This window comes from Rhinolophus ferrumequinum, chromosome 8 (assembly GCF_004115265.2).
Source record: "Rhinolophus ferrumequinum isolate MPI-CBG mRhiFer1 chromosome 8, mRhiFer1_v1.p, whole genome shotgun sequence".
NCBI classification, from domain to species: Eukaryota; Metazoa; Chordata; class Mammalia; order Chiroptera; family Rhinolophidae; genus Rhinolophus; species Rhinolophus ferrumequinum.
Genome location: NC_046291.1, coordinates 55885927 through 55904857, shown reverse-complemented (window position 1 = coordinate 55904857; position 18931 = coordinate 55885927). Strand labels below are relative to the sequence as shown.

General features: G+C 35.8%; 1 protein-coding gene across 5 annotated transcripts in view; it reads left to right on the top strand.

Annotated features, from left to right (window-relative positions):
- The window catches only part of B3GALT1 (beta-1,3-galactosyltransferase 1), a 513038-nt gene that overhangs the window by 379402 nt on the left and 114705 nt on the right, over positions 1-18931 (top strand). The gene's annotated exons all lie outside the window — the stretch shown is intronic.

Below are 18931 nucleotides of genomic sequence, written 5' to 3'. Positions count from 1 at the left end.
AAGTGTTATTATTTAACAAATAAGAATAAATCTCAGTGTCTAAAAAGATGTCTCACCTATAGGTTTCGGTCAAAAATATGTCTTTGTTTCTGTTAACATAAAAGCAACATACAAAAGCCAGTAGCAAGTGCTTTTAGGGATATTAATAGCTAACATTTATTAAATATTTATAAGCACCATACTCCGTACTCAGTGCTTTCCAAATGCTATCTCAATTAATCCTCAGAACAAACCTATGTATATAAGTACTAGGACCTTAGTCAACTCAGGCTGCTATAACAGAATACTTTGGACTGAATGGCTTACACGACAATTTCTTTCTCACAGTCTGGAGGCTGGAGGTCCCAGAGCAGAGGACCAGTATGACTGGGTTTTTGGTGAGGGCCCTCTTAGTTCACAGACAGCTGTCTTCTGGGTATTCTCACATGGCAGAGAGGTCATTTCATTGGGGATTCACCCTAATGACCTCATCTAAATGTAATTAGCTCCCAAAGGCTCCACCTCCAAATACCATCATACTGGGAATTAAGGGTTCAACATATGAATTTGGAGGGCGAGGGCAGCACAAACATTCGATAGCAACTAGTATCGTTCCCATTTTGTAGATGAGGAAACAGAGTTGTAAGTGATTCTATAAGTCACTTACGCTAGTAAGTGCTGGCGGGAGGACATGAAGCAGGAAAAATGGCTACAGTGAGCATATTCTTGACCACTAACCCATAGGGAATAACATGTCTAGTTCTATAATCAATTAGGTTAGGATTTTAGATACACCAGTGACCAGCTGCATTCAACGGAAAATATTTAATCTCTCTCAAGCTTAGTTTTTCCATCTATAAAATGATTAAATAAGTTAACAAAAATTGGCATTTAATTAGTAGTCAATAAATGTTAGCCAGTATTGTTCTACTTATGCTACACACAACTTCACTTATTTATTTCTCAAATATATGTTGAACACCGGCTATGTGTGACTCTATATTTCTCTGCACACTCGGTTTTTAGAAGCTTCATCTCTTCTGTACCCCCAAGATCAATAGCCTTCAAGGCTAACCAGGCACTTTGCGTCTTTCTTGCAATGGCACCATTCTCTCACGATACAGTCAGGATTACTCTCTTTTAGTCTGTTGTTGATGTTGTTTCAAATGAGTTTGTAACTCTAGCATCTTTTGTTTTGTAACATTACTGTCACTCTATCTCCTCCTTTAAAATGCCAAAATTCATTTGTCTATTTTCTAGGGCTGTTTGAGGACACCCTCTCTTGTGCATGAAGGAAACCAGTCTGTTTTACTACAAACATCTCTGATTTACACAACATGATTTAAAATAAAGGCTTTCATCTTGAGGCCCCCTCTTTTTTTTATTTTTTTCTGTTTCATTTTGTTCTCTGCTTATAGATTGGATCATGGCCTGATGCCTCAGGATGAAAACATTGGTGCTTGATGATTCTTTAAAAGTGAGTGGATTTGTTTCCAGGCCCCTTTGCCCTGACTGTCCAGTGTCTTTTCCCAAAATTCTGTTTTCCCCATTCCTTGGCTCTTAGAACTTAGTTGACAAACTTTCACTTTGCTTTTGACCTGGGATAATTTGGTGAAACACTTTTATTAAGCTTTGCTATACTCACTTGAATGCCATTGTTTTATATACAGTATTGCAACGTATATAATACTGTTTTATATGAATATAGCCAAACAAAAACTCTAAGCTCAGTGGCAAACCTGATGCCACTGTGATAAAACGAATACAGAATGCCTTTAATTGGAACGGATGTTTTATGATCTGAATATTTCTGTAAACCCAGTCTACACAGTCAACATAGCCAAAAGTAGAATACATTATGAGGCATAAAATTGTAAATTGGACATGTGGATAAGCTTTATTGATATTGTAAAATATTATGGTAGAACTTTCTGTCAAATCTCCTCATTTGTGGGCTCCACATTAAGAAGGAAAACACTAAGAGTTGTGAGTAGTACTGACGTAATTAGAATTTGAACCTATTTGGATTCACAGCACTCACTCTAGACAACTACAGTTTTAAACTTCCAGCAGATGGCCGAATTAAGTCCTGGTGAGCCTTTCTTCCCACAGCACTGAAGCCAACATGCAGTTAGATCTACCAATGGCAAGAAATTAACTTTACCTGGAAATAAGCTAGTGGGATGGAAACTGCTGAATCTGATGGTGTGCCTGTAACTTCAGCCAAACAGCTGCGTCCATTGTAAGTCCCTAGTGTTTCTGCGTAGGACTAAAACAATGGTCAATTTGGTGGGAAACCCGTAATTGAAGAAAGTAGGGGGAAAGAGGTAGAAAAGGGAGGAAAATGAAGCGGTTGAATTCGTTGTTTGCTTTGTGGAAGCAAAACAACATGCTCTTTAATGGGAGGCATTGCTCTTATACATGCAGTACTGGTACTCTGTTGACAGAACAGTAATTTTTCATGGCCCTATGTTGAAGAAAATTAGATGAAAGGAAAAGGAGGGAGCAAAGACTATTCTCTGGGAGATATATGAAAATTATGCTGTGGTAACAGCCCATCCTTTTTAAATGTTTACTGTATTTGGGGGATGGTATAAGCTTTTTAGATATTAGGTTGGTGCAAAAGTAATTGTGGTTTTTGCAATTATTTTTAACCTTTTAAATCGCAATTGCTTTTGCACCAACCTAATATGTTACCTTTTTAGATCCTCATAACATCCCATGAGCTAGATTCTGTTTCTCTCTTTTTTAATAGACTTTATTTTTTAGAGCAGTTTTAGTTTCATAGCAAACTTTAGCAGAAAGTACAGAGATTTCTCATATACCCTGTGCCCCCACACCTGTATAGCCTCCCCCATTATTGACATTCTCCACTAGCATGGCACATTTGTTACAATTGATGAACCTACATTGACACATCATTACCACCCCAAATCCATAGTTTACATTAGGGTTCACTCTTGATGTTGTGCATTCTATGGTTTTGGACCAATGTTTAATGGCACGTAGCCACCATTATTAGATACTATTTTTATTCCTGTTTTACAGCTGAAGAGACTAAGGCAAGGGGAAGTCTCACAGCTGGTAATTGGCAGAGCTGGACTGAAAGGGGTCTGCTGGATCTAGCCATTCAGACGTGACCCCAGTGAGGGCAGATTTAGGAGAGTTGTTGGGTGGGGGTGCGAGAGGAACATAATTTTCTTATTAGCAGGATCTCTGGAGGCAGATGCATGCGAGCTATCAGAGCACCTACACATTCACTTACGTGGATGACACCCTGCATGTTGTTCATCCAGGCATTTTGCTCCAGTGTGCTCTTAACCATTAGCAACCTACTTCTTGGTGCCTCATTTATTTAAGTAGTTCCTAACTTTCTAAACCCATTTTAATGGAATACAGTGTGATTGCCACAACAGTCCTAGAAGACATACTATCTACATTTCATAGACTAGCAGCAGAGGCACAGAAAGAGTTCAAATGATGTGCCAAGAGCACAAAGCTGGTTGCTGGTAAAGTCAATATGAGAACTCAGGCCTAGTGTTCTACTATTGAACTTAATATTCTTCAGAATCATTCATCTTTGGCTCACGTTTCCACAAACAACTCTGATGGGGATGCTTTCCTGTGTCTCTGATGTTCTTGAGAAGAGCTTTTGTGGTGATTGATAGGATCCATGAGACCCTCTCATCTCCTCCCCTCCCCGAGTGTGCTAAGCACAGGCCATTGATATGGTGGTGTTATTGGACTAACTTCACTTGAGAGCACGGCATTTTGCCATTTCCTGGTTTAACCCAAGTAATATTACCCAGCTTTCAAAGCCAGGAAAGTTAAGAAGCACGCAATGTGAGTTCAAGGTCATAGAGTGAGTCAGAAGAGCTTAGAAGTTCTTTAGCAACATGTCATTCCCCCTTATGCACAGGCAGGAGATTTAACTCATTGATTTATTGACATCTGAGAGTCATATTTACAGGTCTATAAAAATTATCGTGTGCTGCAAGGATTCAGAAATGTGAGTCCAGGGTATGTTCTGCTGAGTAAACTCCCCAGTGATATTTTCTAGAGCCAATCAGTAAGAAAGTAAACATGTTGGTCCAGTCATTATTCACCCAAGCCAGGATATAAAGAAAAAAAAGTAGCTGGTCTTTGATTTCATTTCCTACCAGTTTATAAGTTTGTTTGCTTATGGCTGCTGCTGTAACATCAAGTTAAAGCAATTTCCAGGCCATTACTGCTCTAAGGCAATATGAACTTTTCAGTTGTTGACATGACATTGCCTGGATGTATTGGAAACTTCAGAGATTACCCAGACATCAGCAAAAAATAAATTGTGTGAGTGAGAGTCCCATGCATCATGTGAGTCCTTGGCCAGGAAATCAGCAGCATGATCCATTTGCTCCTGAGTGCACTAGAAGTCGTGCAGGCAGTCCCAAAGCTGCAAAGGCCACACTTAAAAAGTACTCACATATAAATCTTAGAGAACTGAGAATAAATTATGCAAGTTTCTCTTTTAAAATTCCCTTCTTTTTAAAAATCCAGTTCTTCAAATATCATTCCTGGACCTCTTTTCTATTAAATCAAGCAGATAATGTAAAGAGGAGACAGAGCGATGTACTGAAAGTCCATTGACTGCCTTCTTTTTATCATGTTGTTTCTGAATCTTTAATTCTTCCAGTTTTTCTCTTTTATATGTGTTTTTCCATCCATTTTTCTTTGCTTGACTTTCAACTATTTTCAAATACCTTAATAATTGCCATTTGTGTGTCCTTTTCATTTTTAATATGTTCAGGATTTTGTTTCTCTTCTCTTTCTGCTTATGCTGCCATCATCTTCACACTCCTTCAAGTAACTGAGCTTACACATGGTTTTATATTTTTAAACACATACTCCAACAATATTCCAACTGTCTCTGGGAAAAGGAATAAGTCTTAAATATAAATCATCCTGAGCCAAGTGATAGCATGTTCAAGCAAGGCATTAAATCCCTCCTTCCAATTTCCAAAATCACACTGAGAAATAGCTTAGGTCAGGTAGAGAGGATGTGGCAAAGGTGAAAAATGATAGCAGGAAGAGCCTCAGGTTTTATCAAATTTTGCTTTTTTTATTACTTTGGACTTGCCAATAAATTCTGGGAGCCATGCCTTTTTCATATATTTCCTTGATCTCTGCTAACTCCAGCATTTGGCAGATGAAATTCCAATAGACTGTCTAGAGACCTCTTGCCCCAACAGCAGCTAAATATCGCAGTTGGCCAAACACAGAGCAAGAGCAATGAGGGTGTAAATTTCAATCTATTTCTACCTTTGCAATCTTAGCAGGAACTGCTTATATTTTATAATATGTAGAATAATAATATTTGAGAAATGTTTTTCCTGGCTCAAAGCTCATGTAAAAATAAGGAAACAAACACACCCATATATCAGTGAAGAATGAAAAAAAGTGTTGAAGACAAGAAGGGAAAGAAATAAGGTATGATGGTTCACTGAGCCTCTACTCTGTCCCAACTAATTTAGATATATTAATTTAATTTTACAATTATCCTATGAAGTACTTACAACTGGACCTTTTAAAAAGATAAGGCATAGGATGGTTAAGTAACTTGCCAGTGGTCACACAGCAAATGTAGAATTATATATGAATCCAGATGATGATGATGATAAAGGCAATGAAGAACAGGAAAAGGAAGGAGAAGGAGGAGGAAGAAAAGAAGTAACATTCACTGAGCCAGACCCTGTGCTAAGCATTTTATATATATTATTTTATTTACAGCAATTTTCTGAAGTGGATATTATGACTTCCATTTTATTTATGAGTGACCAAAGGATAGCATAGGTAAAAAAATTTGCCCAAGTTACAGAGCTCCTGGGTGGAAGCTCTAGGATTTGAACAATAGCCAACTAACTTCAGATCCTACACTGAGAACTCCAAATCCACATGCTTTTCTCTATATAACTATGTCTCTTGAGACCTCAGAAATGGAAATTCAACACCAAAAATATATTTTAGTGCCATATTTAAGAAAAGTAAAAATTCTGTTTCATTCAAGATGTGAATAACATGTCAGTGTAGCCCAAGTACTGGAAGGGTGATGTCTAAAGATTACTCAGCATGCCTGGAAAGTGTTCACTAACATTTTGTCATCACTGCAGTGCATGTGGGACTCCTTCAGAATGTATTGGGGAGTCAAGGTAGTATTAGTGAGAGAAAGAGAGAGCCATCTTAAAATTTCAGGGTCAGCATATGCAGTTAACTCTATCACTCATGCAGAACTAGCAGATCGCTGTTGAGTTGGATTGATAAATGCAAACAATTGCATGAACTCAATTAGAATAAATTCCAGATATTAGGATTCCAAACTAAATAAGACCAATTAACTTATAAGTTCCTTTTACAGGATTAAATCATTTAAATGTCTTTCCTTTGATAAAACTATTCTTATAAGCAATGCAGATTATAAAATGTTATTCCAAAAATATTTTCCTTTTAACTCTTTTGATTTCCTTGTGTCTCACAATGTTAATTTTGAATAGGTAGAAAAGTATGGACTTACAGGAGCTTCCATTAATTAAATATTTACTCTGTCCAGGCACTGTGCTAAGTACTTGCATTCTGTTATGTGAGATAGGTACTGTGTAATGTCTATTAAGTGGATGAGGAAAAACTAGCTTAATGAGATTAATTAATTTTTCTGTGTCACATAACTAACAAACAAGGCTTCAAACCCAGGTCTTTCTGACTACAGACTCTGAGCTCTTAGTTAATATTCATTGAATTCATAGGTAGTTAAATCATCACATTCAAAAGGTGTGGATTAATAAATCATGTCAGCATGGAAGGGCCATGTATTATTCAGTTCTGGATCTTACAATTTAAAATAAAAAACAGATCAATTGGGGTGTGCTCAGGGCCCACAACCACTGCAGTTGAAGAGGGACCTTAGGAGCCAGCAATGTTTAGCCAAGAGAAGTCTCAATATGGTCCTGCCTTCAGATATTTGGAGAGCTGCCTTGAAGTGAAATGAGCCTATGAACAGAGGGGTCTGGAAGAGACTATTTTCAAGGTTCTCTGACATTCTGGGTTTCTATGATATGTTCTTCATGAATCCAAGGACTAACTATGTCTTAATCAGTGAAGGCAGCTATAACAAGATACTGTAGACTAGGTACCTTAATGAACAAACCTTTATTTCTCGTGTTTCTGGAAGCTGAAAAGTCCAAGATCAAGGTGCCAGCAGGACCAGTGTCTGCTAAGGATACTCTTCTCGGTTTGCTGTTGGTCATCTTCTCTTGTATCCTCACAAGGCAGAGAGCAGAGAGGGGTCCTCTTTTCCTCTTATAAGGACACTAGTCCCATCGTGGGGGCTCCACTCTCAGGACCTAGTTGCTTCCCAAAGTCCCTACATCTCCATACTATCTCATCAGAGTTTCAGCATATTAATTTGAGGGTGCAGAGAGACACAAACATTCAGTGCATAGAAGAGGAGAGCTAGTGGAAGCTGCATGGCAGTTTAGCTTGAAGAAGAATTCTCTACTAGAGCAATCTAATGGTGGCAGTTGTGCCTCAGGCTCACCCCTTCATTTCTATTTCTAGCATAGGTCAGAAAAACAGTTGGCAGGAATTTTGGAAAGGAAGTTTAAGTATAGGGTGATTGAATAAACTATATGCCTTTTCCAGACTGGAGAGTCCAAGAATTGACACACAAAGGCTTAAAGGTTACAACCCCACCCCTCCAAAAATTGTGCTACAATTTCTGAGCCTAAGATCCCATGCTTCTTCCACTCATCTCAAGAAGCGTACAGTAGGAAGGGAGGACTATAGAGAAGAACTTATAATGACAGTAGTATAGGTCTCAGCTCTTGCACTTGAGTTCTAAAATGGCACAGACAGGATTGTAAGAAAATCCGTGCAATTATTCACAATAGCCAAGACGTGAAGGCAACCCAAATGTTCATCGATAGATGAATGGATAAACAAAACCTCTAACTGGAATATCATTCAGCCTTAAAAAAGAATGAAACCTCGTCATATGCTACAACATGGATGAACACAGCTAGTCACAAGAAGATAAATATTGCATGATACGACTCACAGGTGGCATCTAAAGTAGTCACCTCTTAGGAAAAGAAATGTGAGTCCCAGAGATTAGAGGGAGGAGGAAGGATGAAGTTGTATTTCAAAGGGTATAGAGTTTCAGTTTTACAAGATGAAAAGTTCTAGAGATCTGTTGCACAACAATATGAATATACTTAACATTACTGAACTGTTCCCTTAAAAATGGTTAAGGTGGTAAATTTTATGTTACATGGTTTTTACCACAATAAAAAAAATAAAAGAAAATCCACGTAAGAAATAATGATATGACTCATAAGAAAATATTTTGAAAAGAAAAAAACTCCAGTCGAGTTAGGGAACATAAATAATAACAAATTACAGAGGTGACATTCCTAATAGATAGGGACTCTTTCCTGGTTAAATGAAACTATATGCAGATGTGCGTTAATGAGTGAAAATTCAAAATAATTGATAGGATTGAATTCATTTCTAAAATGCAGGAAAATTAGTCTTAATAATGAACACAATGAGATTGATAAGACCCACTCAACAAATATTCTGAAGCTGGGGTCAATTTTATCTTTAGCCTTTCTCAAGTGATATTTTTCAAAGAAGTCACTACAGTGGTGGTCTTTTTATATGTTTTTTTGTTTGTTTGTTTCATTCTCAAATACCCTTAATGTCTTCTATATGGAACACATACATGTGGATACACAAGCACATAAAAAATTAGTTTAGAATCCCTCTCCAGAAAGACAGGGTTACAATTCAGACCTCTGAGAAGAAAGGTTTCAAATAGCACCTTGAAGTTTCCTAGCCTTTCCAATAGCTAGAAGTTTCAGAGAAAAGTCAAACTCTCCCTTCTGATTGTCTTTTGTTGTTTGTTGTTTCCATTATAGGACCAACTCTCGTCTATATTTGAAACCAAGAAACAATTGCCTTAAAACTTCGTATGTCCCTAACATCTTCCATTTTCTGACATTCACCATTTCTAGGTTTCCGTTGATAGCTCTTGTATTGAAATGTTTAACTATTGAGACAGTATTATAAGCAGTTATTTCTTTATGGTTAGATGTGAAATGGTCTGTCTCTTGAAAGTACAGCTACCCTAGTTTTCAGTTTTATGATGGTTAATTCCGGATCAGATTTCATTCCACCTGCCCTTCTTGCTCTAGGTTGGGTTGATTTCTTTTCAGCTGCCCAAACTATAACAATTGAGAGTATGCGATGAAAGATAAATTAGTTATGATTCTAAACTGCACCCTTTCACATGGGGATATTTTTAAATAAATTATTGTTCCTAACTTTTTTCTAAGCAAATATAATTGCTAAACTTCTAACTCACATATAGTTCTGGTGTAACACATAGGATAGCTTGATGTAGTGATAGAAAGTTTAAGTAATCTCTAAGATAAAAGGTCAGAGAGCTATCAGTAAGAAGTAGTCGCTTCCTTGGTCCGAAGAGGGAAAGCATGGGGGGAAGATGGTAAAGATAGGAATCAGGAAACATTTGTTCATTGGCCAAGGCTAAGGACTTTGGCTGAAAGCCTCTGTCAAAAGGATTGTGGTCCATGTGGCTTTATTTGCTCTGTGTTCTCTTCAACCTCCTATTTTCTAGGTATTTAGCATTTTTCTCCCTTCTTTCTGATTCTAGTCTACCTTGTATTCTCCATAGTGCTTTCTCCACCTAACATATATTTATGGGTTTATTGTCAACCTCATATCACTAGACTATAAGCTCCCTACCATTTCAAAGATTAGCCCATAGAAAGGGGTTCAATAACTATTTGTGAAATGAAGGAATGAATGAATTGTGAGACAGCCTTTATTATTATAATCCACATTGCATTAAAAGTAATTCTATTGGGGATACTTATGGAGCAATGTGTTTGGCACTATACAGATTAGGGTAAATGGAACAAATTTAATGGTTTCTCTGAGATGTCCAGTTTTCACCATAGTAAAGATAGATGGTACCTACAATCTCTCTCGTTTCATGCCGGAAACTGAAGCATATATTTTAATGCATACGTACAGAATTTTCTGAGTTCTTTGTCTTATTTCTTTCCAGGAATGTTACTACATGCAGCTTTTGAACACTAGTGATAACACTGTATAGTGAAAGGTCTTTGGCCCATCTTGCATTCTTGAATTGGATGCAAAATAATAGTCCACTTTCATGGACTTTTTTAAAATCAAAGTCAAATCTGGCAAGTAAAACAGTAACTATTATAGAATTATAATAAATAACTATTATTTTTAATTCTTTGCAAATGCATTATGGGAGTAGTCCACATAGTAAATTGCAATAAAAAAGGTACAAAGTAGAAATATCTTTCCTGGGGTGGCTAGTTAGCTCAGTTGGTTAGAGCATGATGCTAATAACGCCAATGTTGCTGGTTCAATCCCCGCATGGGTCACTGTGAGCTGTGCCCTCCTTACAAAAAAAAGAGAAATATCTTTCCTGGCTACCCTTCTAAATGATAAAAAGGAACAGATAAGATAATCTCCATAGCAAATACTCTGAAATATAAAACATTAACAATAAAAACAACAAAATATATAAACAAAAATTTTGCTAAGAATGGTTCATATACATTTGATCATTTTTAGGTTTTGCCCAGTATCATAATCTCTGTTCAAAGCCAAAACCTGCCTTCAGACCCCATTATACAACCAATTATACTTTATTCCTTTGGTGGACACTGTGGTGGCCTCTCAATTTTCATTCCCACTGGCAAATATTCCAGTTTTTCTTCCAGTCTCTGAGAGGAGTTTCCTTTTTCCTTGGCTCTAGGAGGCATCGATTCAGGGGTGAAGGTAATGAGAATGGAGAACAAGATATGGAAAAGAAGCTTCCTTGCTCTGTGGCATCGCTTCTGGGAATTACTCTTACTTATTTCTCTTTGTTATGGGCAAGGACTTCTGTAGCCTCTGGAGTTGTTAGCAGCCAGTTTGTATCTATCTGGGTGATCTGACACGCCAGAAGGTAGAGTGAACAAGCAAAACGAAGGTGGGTGTTGGATTATTAGGACCAAGTTTCTCTTGTGAATCAGTGTATCTGCTTCATTGTTAATATCAATGTAAATTGGATGTTTGGTTACTTGTCAACAAGCACTTCCTAACAAATGCAATTGCTTTCTTCAACAAACATTCGCAAAGAATCTACAGTCTTCGGCTTTGTCATCCAAACGTAATTAAGATCTCTTTCATGCCCTCAAAGAAGTTACAGTCCAGTAGGAAAAAGAAAATAAATACCAAGATAGGGTGATGATGAGGTGAGAGAGATCCATCACAGATGCAAACAGTAAGCGGTAAAGAGAATTGTTAAAATAACTAACTTGACTAAATTTAGTTATTTCTATATTAATTTCTATAATAATTTCTTTTTATTATCACTGTGCACTGTCAATTCTATAATAAATAGTGTCAGTGCAATGATAAATTCTCCTCTCACCCAAGAGGACCATTCCCACTTCCTTCAGCCCCCAGACCTTGTATGACATTGTTAAATGACTACCTATGAGTCACACTAAGTTATCTCTACAGCATGAAGCTCACATTTACAGAAATAAGACTTCCAAAGAATGCTGGTCTTTGATCATCTGGGAACCAAAATCTTGATTGCAGTAATGGAGTACATCTATCTAACCATCCCAATGTTGGCAACAGAGAATAAATTCAGTACTGTATGAAGGCAGCTTAGGAACTAATTGAGACTATATGAAGCTACATAATGGGATAAGGAAAAGTATATGCCACACAATATTGATGCTATAAAGCAGAGAGCTTTTAATTTGTCCTTACTAAGGAATTGATGGCATTTTCCAGCCAGGTGTGTCTAAGAGAACAGACTCTAATGACTCTGAGGGATTCTTAGGAGTTCCTGTTGAAGTAGTTTTATCCATTGATGCTGTTGTATGCATCTGCCATTCTGGCTGCAATCTAGTCCTTGCCAGGAGGTCACTTTACTCCATCAGTACTTTGTACTCTCACTTTGTCATGAATGCTTGCTTCATGATTGCTTTAAGTGTAGTCTTTATCCATTATAGTATGAAAGACTGTTGCTTCACCACTACAACTTGGCTATTTCCTACCTAGATGCAGATTACCCTGCAGTGTAGGTACAAGTACCACGGAGTGAGGGAACTGATGCTTGTGAAGTCAGTCCTCACTAGGGAGATGAGGAAGAGCTGGGGCCTGACAGATGAGAAAGACATTTATGTAAGCAGAGGGAGAAAACTGAGGAAATGGTTTAAGAAAAGATACAAGAGCATAATAATGTATTTGTGTATTAAATAAAGGAAAGTAAAGCAACAAGACTAAACTATGAGCATGTGACGGCATATGTGAGAGAAAGAAATCTAGTCTAACATTACATCATAGCAGGAAGAAGTTGCATCTAGAACATCATGCTAATTACTTAGAACCTTTTTTGGTAAATAATAAGGAGCCATAAAAAAGTGTGAATGCAGAAATGATATAATTCTGTTTTTTCCATTTTGTATTATGTAATATTTAAATATTCAAAAATTTCAATATGTAAATTATGAATAATATGATTAATATCTATAAAACTATCACCAACTTAAAGAACTAAAATAATTCTGACACTATTGTATATGTATTTTACTTCTGTAACCTGCTTTTTACTTCTTGCTCCGAGTTACCTACTATAATGAATTTTGTTTTGTCATTTCTTTGCTATTTAAAAAGAGAAAAGATTTAGCATGTATATATCCCTAAACAATATACTGCTTGGTTTTCCTTGGTTTTGAACTTCATAAAAATTATATTATACTATATAAAGTCTTTATGACTTGATTTTTCTGTGAATATTACTTTTAAAGTTTATCAGTAGATAGTTTTCATTATAGCGATAGTCCATCCATTTCCATCACAGTCTAATATTCTAATGTGAGTATGCCATATTTATTTATTCTGCTAATGAAAATTCCAGATGTTTTGTTATTGCAAGCAATGTCTTCTAGTGCACAGGAGCAAGCGTTTCTCAGGTATATATACCTAGGAGAGGAATTGCTGGAAGTTACATTTATGAAGTTACATTATTGAAAAGGTTCAATTTTGTAAAATAGTGCCATTTTTTTCTATAGTAGTTAAAACAATTTAAACACCAGCCAGCACTGAAATACATCAGCAGTAGCAGCATTTAGTATAGTCCAATGTCTTGTCTTTCTGCCAAATAAGAAAACAACAAAATGTTTATCGTTTTAGTGTTGTCTTTCCCTGATTACTAATGAAATTGACAAAAACGTATTTATGTGTGATTATATCTTTTTTAAGATGTCTGTTCTTATCTTTTGCCCATTTCTCCATTGAAATGTTTACATAGTTATAGAACTGTTTCAATTTTCTACATTTTAAATCAGCTATTGATAAGAATGTTTCCTGTCCATTTTGTCTAAATTTCCAGGTTATTGCCATAATTTCTCTGAATATCTTTTCATTATATTTTTAAATCTTAGATGTATCTATAGTTACGTTCTCATTTATACTCCAAATATCTTTTATTTGCACCTTCTTTCTTTTTGTCTTTATAAATCTGTCCATTTGTCTATTTTAACAGTTCTTTAAAAAAACAACTATGACTTTGTTGACCACCTATTTTAATATTTCTTATTTTGCTTATTTTTTAAAAAACTCGTCTCTATCATCTCTATTATTCTTCTTTCTTGTGACTTACTCTGTTTTTCTAACTTCTTAATATGTTGGCTTTGCCACAAGCATATAACATGGCAATCCTTCTTTGAGTACTGTTTCAGTATATTATCATTCATTTAAATCTTTTTAATTTCTATTTAAAATGTTTTGACTTGTGAGTTATTCAGCAGTGTGTGTTTAATTTCCAACTTCATGGAAATTTTTATTAATCCTTTGGTTATTACTTTCTAATTTATTTGAATTGTCGGAGAAAATGGTTCACATGTACTGATTTTCCAACATTTAAACATTCATGGCTTAGTATGTGGATATTTTTTTAAAAGCCTCATGTTTCTTGATAAGGATACAATCTCTAGTTCTATGCAGGGTTCAATAAATCAAGCTTGTTAATTGTATTGATCAAATATTTTATGTATTCATTATTTTTATCTGCTTGATCTATTTATAACTTAAAGAATTATATTAGAGTTTTTCATGATGATGAAAGATTTTTCTTTGTATTTTTAGAACTCTAGCACTACTTAGAACTGTGGCTCTAGTTTTTTCTGTTTGTACTCGGGGTGCCAAAAAATGTATACAAGTGGACACTTTGGTCAATGTTGCTCAAGCAGTAGATCGCCGTAATCAGAGGTGTCTGGATGGTGATGGTAACCACTTTGAGCATCTCTTGTAATTGCAGAAGTCAAACATAGCTTGTTGATCTTTTGTTATCAGTGTAGATTGAGTATTACAATTTTAATATAGTTTTCCTTTCTTAAAATGTATATACATTTTTTGGCACCTTCTGAGTGTGTGTGTATGTGTGTGTGTGTGTGTGTGTGTGTATTTGTTATTTTATTAGGTGCATACAAGTTTACAATATTATTTTAGCTTTCTAGTGAATTTACCCTTTTTACCATTATGTACTTACTCTTTCTATTTCCAAAGTTTTTTTTTTCCTTTAAGAATATTTTATATTCTCCACTTTTTTGTTGTTGTTGTTGTTGTTAATATTTGCCTGGTATCCCTTTCCCATTCTTTTATTTTTTCAATTTTTCTGTTTTCTCACAGGCATGCCTCTTATACACACTAAATGACTGGGTTTGTTTTCATATTCATTCTAATAATCTCTAATTTCAAGAAGCAATTTAAGATCATTCACACTTATTGTGATTACTAGTATGCTTGGACTTATTTTTATCATCTTACTTTATGCTTTTTCTGTGCCTCTATCTCTGAAACCCCTCATTTTGCTCCTTTATATTTTGGATTGACAGAGGCTATTTTTTTTTCTTTTTCCATTTTTGCCATCTACTGGTTTGGAAGGTCTCTTATCTGTATTATTTTAGTGGTTTCCCTAGAAATTTTACCATGCATGGTAAGTAAAGTCAAATATTAATCAAAATATTACTTCTACCCTAAAAATACATGAGGATCTTAGAATATTTACTGTTCATTGCTGTTAGTCTCCTAACTTTCACATGACTGTTTATCTTTTATTTTATTCCCTAAATTAGAAGCTCTTTTGATTATTTATATAGGCAGTATTTATTTCGATTCATCTGCTCATTCAACAGTTTCTTCTCAACATTGTTTCTTGCATTTCAGACTGTCCTTTTGAGATCATTTTCCTTCTCCTAAGAAGAATATAACTTCAATATTTTCTTAGTGATTGCCTATTGTTAGTTTGTTTTGTTTTTAATGAAAATGCCTCTATTTTATCCTCATTCTTAAAAGGTAGTTTATGTTGAAAATCATTTTTCCTCAGCACTTTGAAGATATTATTCTATTGTCTTAATGGGTTCCATTGTTATTATTAAGAATCTTGTAGTCAAGTTTTCATCCTGTATAGCTGTTCTGTCATCTCCCTCTGGCTATGTTGGGAGCTTCTCTTTATCTTTGGTAGTCTGCAGTTTTGCTAGATATGTCTAGTTGTGTATTTCTAAAAATTTAATTTGTTGTGTATGGTATGCTTCTATTATATATAGATTAGTGTTTTTCATCAGATCTGAAAGTTTTTCAACCAAATATTGAATTTAAATATCACAACTCCATTATCTCTGGCCTCTCTAACTGGGACTAGAGTTGCATATATATTAGTGTTCTCATATTATTCTCCATATCTCTTCTCTTTAATAATGTCCATCTCTTGTGTCTACATAATTATATCAGATCTAAGTCTTTATCTGCATCTAATCTCCAAAATCTCATAAATTGTTTGTAGATGGAAATGGAGAAGTAGAGTATAGAATGATTCAGGAATTTAGTAGAGTGATTTCAGAGGTAGAGGAGACAAATTCCTTTCCTAGTTAACTTATATTAAAGACCATTATTGTTGTTCTGTTTGTTGTAGAATATCTATAAAACTTACACTGTACAATTAAGTGAAGTTTGCACTTTAAAAGACATTTTAAATCATGATTGTTTTTGAAAAAGACAAATAAAATAAGATCTTTATTAAGTTTCAAAGTTCAGTTAAGAAACTTAAGAGTCAATACAGTAACATGCATTTGAAGGCTCACTGCCTTGATTTATTTGATGTGGAATCATCTCCCAAACCTTCCTGAGTCTTTTACCTACATCTTTAAGAGAGCATGTATGACCTAACCAGAAGCCAGCACCATATTCTGTGACTGTGTGATTTATTGTTTTTCCAAAAATATCAAAAAAGTCATGAGTTCAACAAATGCAACTACATTCTCCTGCTTTTGAGCAAATTCATTTCTTAATGACTTTCTTCCAAAATTCGTGATTACAGAACCACTTTCCTAACGTCCTTAGCAGTGACAAACTGGTCATATACTTCAATTAATAATAATTTGGTAAATAGCCATGAGGCACCTGTTTGTCAAAGTTAGTATTTCTTATTATAAACTTAAGATACAGAGGTGCAAGTATAAAATTTGTTTTTAAATTTTAGCACATTATGTTTAATAGCCCTTAAATGTGTTGTGTCTTTTAAGTCTCTTTCCCCACAGGCTATTTTATTCAAAAAGTTGGGTTAATAGATACAATTTGATCTCAGAAGTGGTACTAAAAATACATTCTGTATATCTAATAATATAATAACATTCAGATAAAAGAGATAATTCTTTCATTCTGTATGTTGACCGTCCTTCTCCCTCCCTTCCTGCTTCCCTTTCTTCCTTCTTTTCCTTCCACCAAATTCAGAAATCATCTGGAACCAGTGCGATGACATTTTTTTCTTTTATAATGAGTGCAGCATTTGCCATTGTCAGCATTTGGGGCTTATGTAGATAACGTCTTGATTATTCATGGTGATAAAATACTCCTTGATTATTCATGGTGATAAAGGGGGATGGCATTGAGGCAGTGGAAGTTCTCTGCACTGTTAGAGCTGGCAGCCAATATGAGGGGTCGCAAGACTTTCTGACCCTTGATGCTATCCCTGAAGACTTAAATTCTACTGTTAGCAATTTGATCCTTTGGGTTAGGACATTGGCCCTTATTAAAATGCAAATCCCTCTGGGTCAGAAAATGTCTTAACTGCTATCATTCATTAACATCATATGACTAATTTATATATTGGAATCTTTCCAACAGAACTAGCCACCAAGCAGATTTTGTAAGGAGCACTAGAGAGATTCAGTTTGAAAGAGATTCAGGACTAGATGAGGTCACAGAACATCCAAAGAGCAGTAGGAGGCCATTGCAGGCAGGAGACAAAGAACAATGAAATGTTGAAAAGGCTCAAGAGAAACGCATCTAATTCCCATTCTTACCCATCCTTACTCCTAGTTGTGAATTTTTTTAAAAAGAAGAAAAAAAAATCCAAATGAACATCCTGTGAACCTAGATCAGGGGATATAATTTCCTGCATAATTTCATCTGGAATCACTTTAGGCAAGAATCTTGGAGAGTTGGAAGCATCAGTAGAAATTACTTTGTAAGTGATCAAAAGCATGAAGGGGACAGAGAGCTAGAGGTCATTTACTGTATTTACAGGATTTCAGAACTCATGTCATTCTGATGGCGACTATTAAAAACAGGCACAAAAACTGGTTAAAAGTCTCACATCAATCCAATAGTTATATATCATTTCTCCAAACTACAGTTGGATATATTTGTATATGCTTCCTTTGTCTTTTATATTTAGTAAGCATTTCTAGTGTCCTTACTTGTATAAGTTTATTGCTAGTGTTCTGTGGAATACAGTGACTAACAAAAGAACCATTCCCAAGTAGCTATCAAAGGGCTTCAAGAAGGAAATAAAGCAATAAATATAACGCGAGGTGGACTACAATACAAAGAGCTCTCTGGGAAATACAGGTGAAGCACAGTGTCATATACCAGGAGTGTTAAATAATGCTCAACACTTTAGTTATAAATAACCAGTTCAGTCATTGCTCTAAAGATTGGCAGTTGAGGGTGACAGTTACTTGCATGCATATCACCTAAGGCAAGCCATTAGTTATCTACGGAGTTAAGAATTAACCAGAAAATCCTCGGAATTCATCAGTGATGAAAAGAGGCTGCTCTCACCTTTGCTAGAAATTCTCAAAGATCCATCAGTTTTCAAGGAAGGAAACAAAAATTAAATTATCTTTTGAAGCCTTTCCTGAGATTATTCCTTCCAGGTCAAGATCCCTCCTTGTCATAGAGTAGGGTTGGGGTTGGGAGATGCCAAAGTGCTAAAGTGCTCAGACTTTGTGAGCTGAGGTGGTAGTCGGCACCAAGGCTAAGGAGAGTTTCAAAGTGGACAACTCTGTGGAAGTGCATGATCCAGAATTTCAGAAGGAGTAACTTAGTGGACCACAAATTAGAAGAAGTCCAGAGGCAGGTACTGAAGTCAGGGTATGAAGCCAGAATTCTGTAAGTTAGTTGTATTGGACGCCATGATAAATGTTCCTGTTTGGAACTTACTTTAATGGGGTGTATGGGAGAAAGGTCTGTGGTCAAACTTATTAGGCCAGAGACTGAGTGGATATTTCCAGTTATTGCCAAAGCCAGTCTTTCTTGGACAGGTCAGGTCAGCATCTCTATCTTTGTCTTCTCACACTGCTTAATATTAAGTGAGCAAAATCGTTCTTGCAGTCATGTATGCCGTATGCATTTACTAAGCGATTATTGTGTTCTGGAGTCCATGCTGAGTGTGCAAGGAGAGTCAAGTAGAAACGGTTGGTGCTCCAGAACCTAGAGTCCAAAGGGCATGTATGAAATACCTGCCAGCTATACACAACTAAGTTGCATATATTTCTGTGAGGTTGGCCAAGAGCTGGAC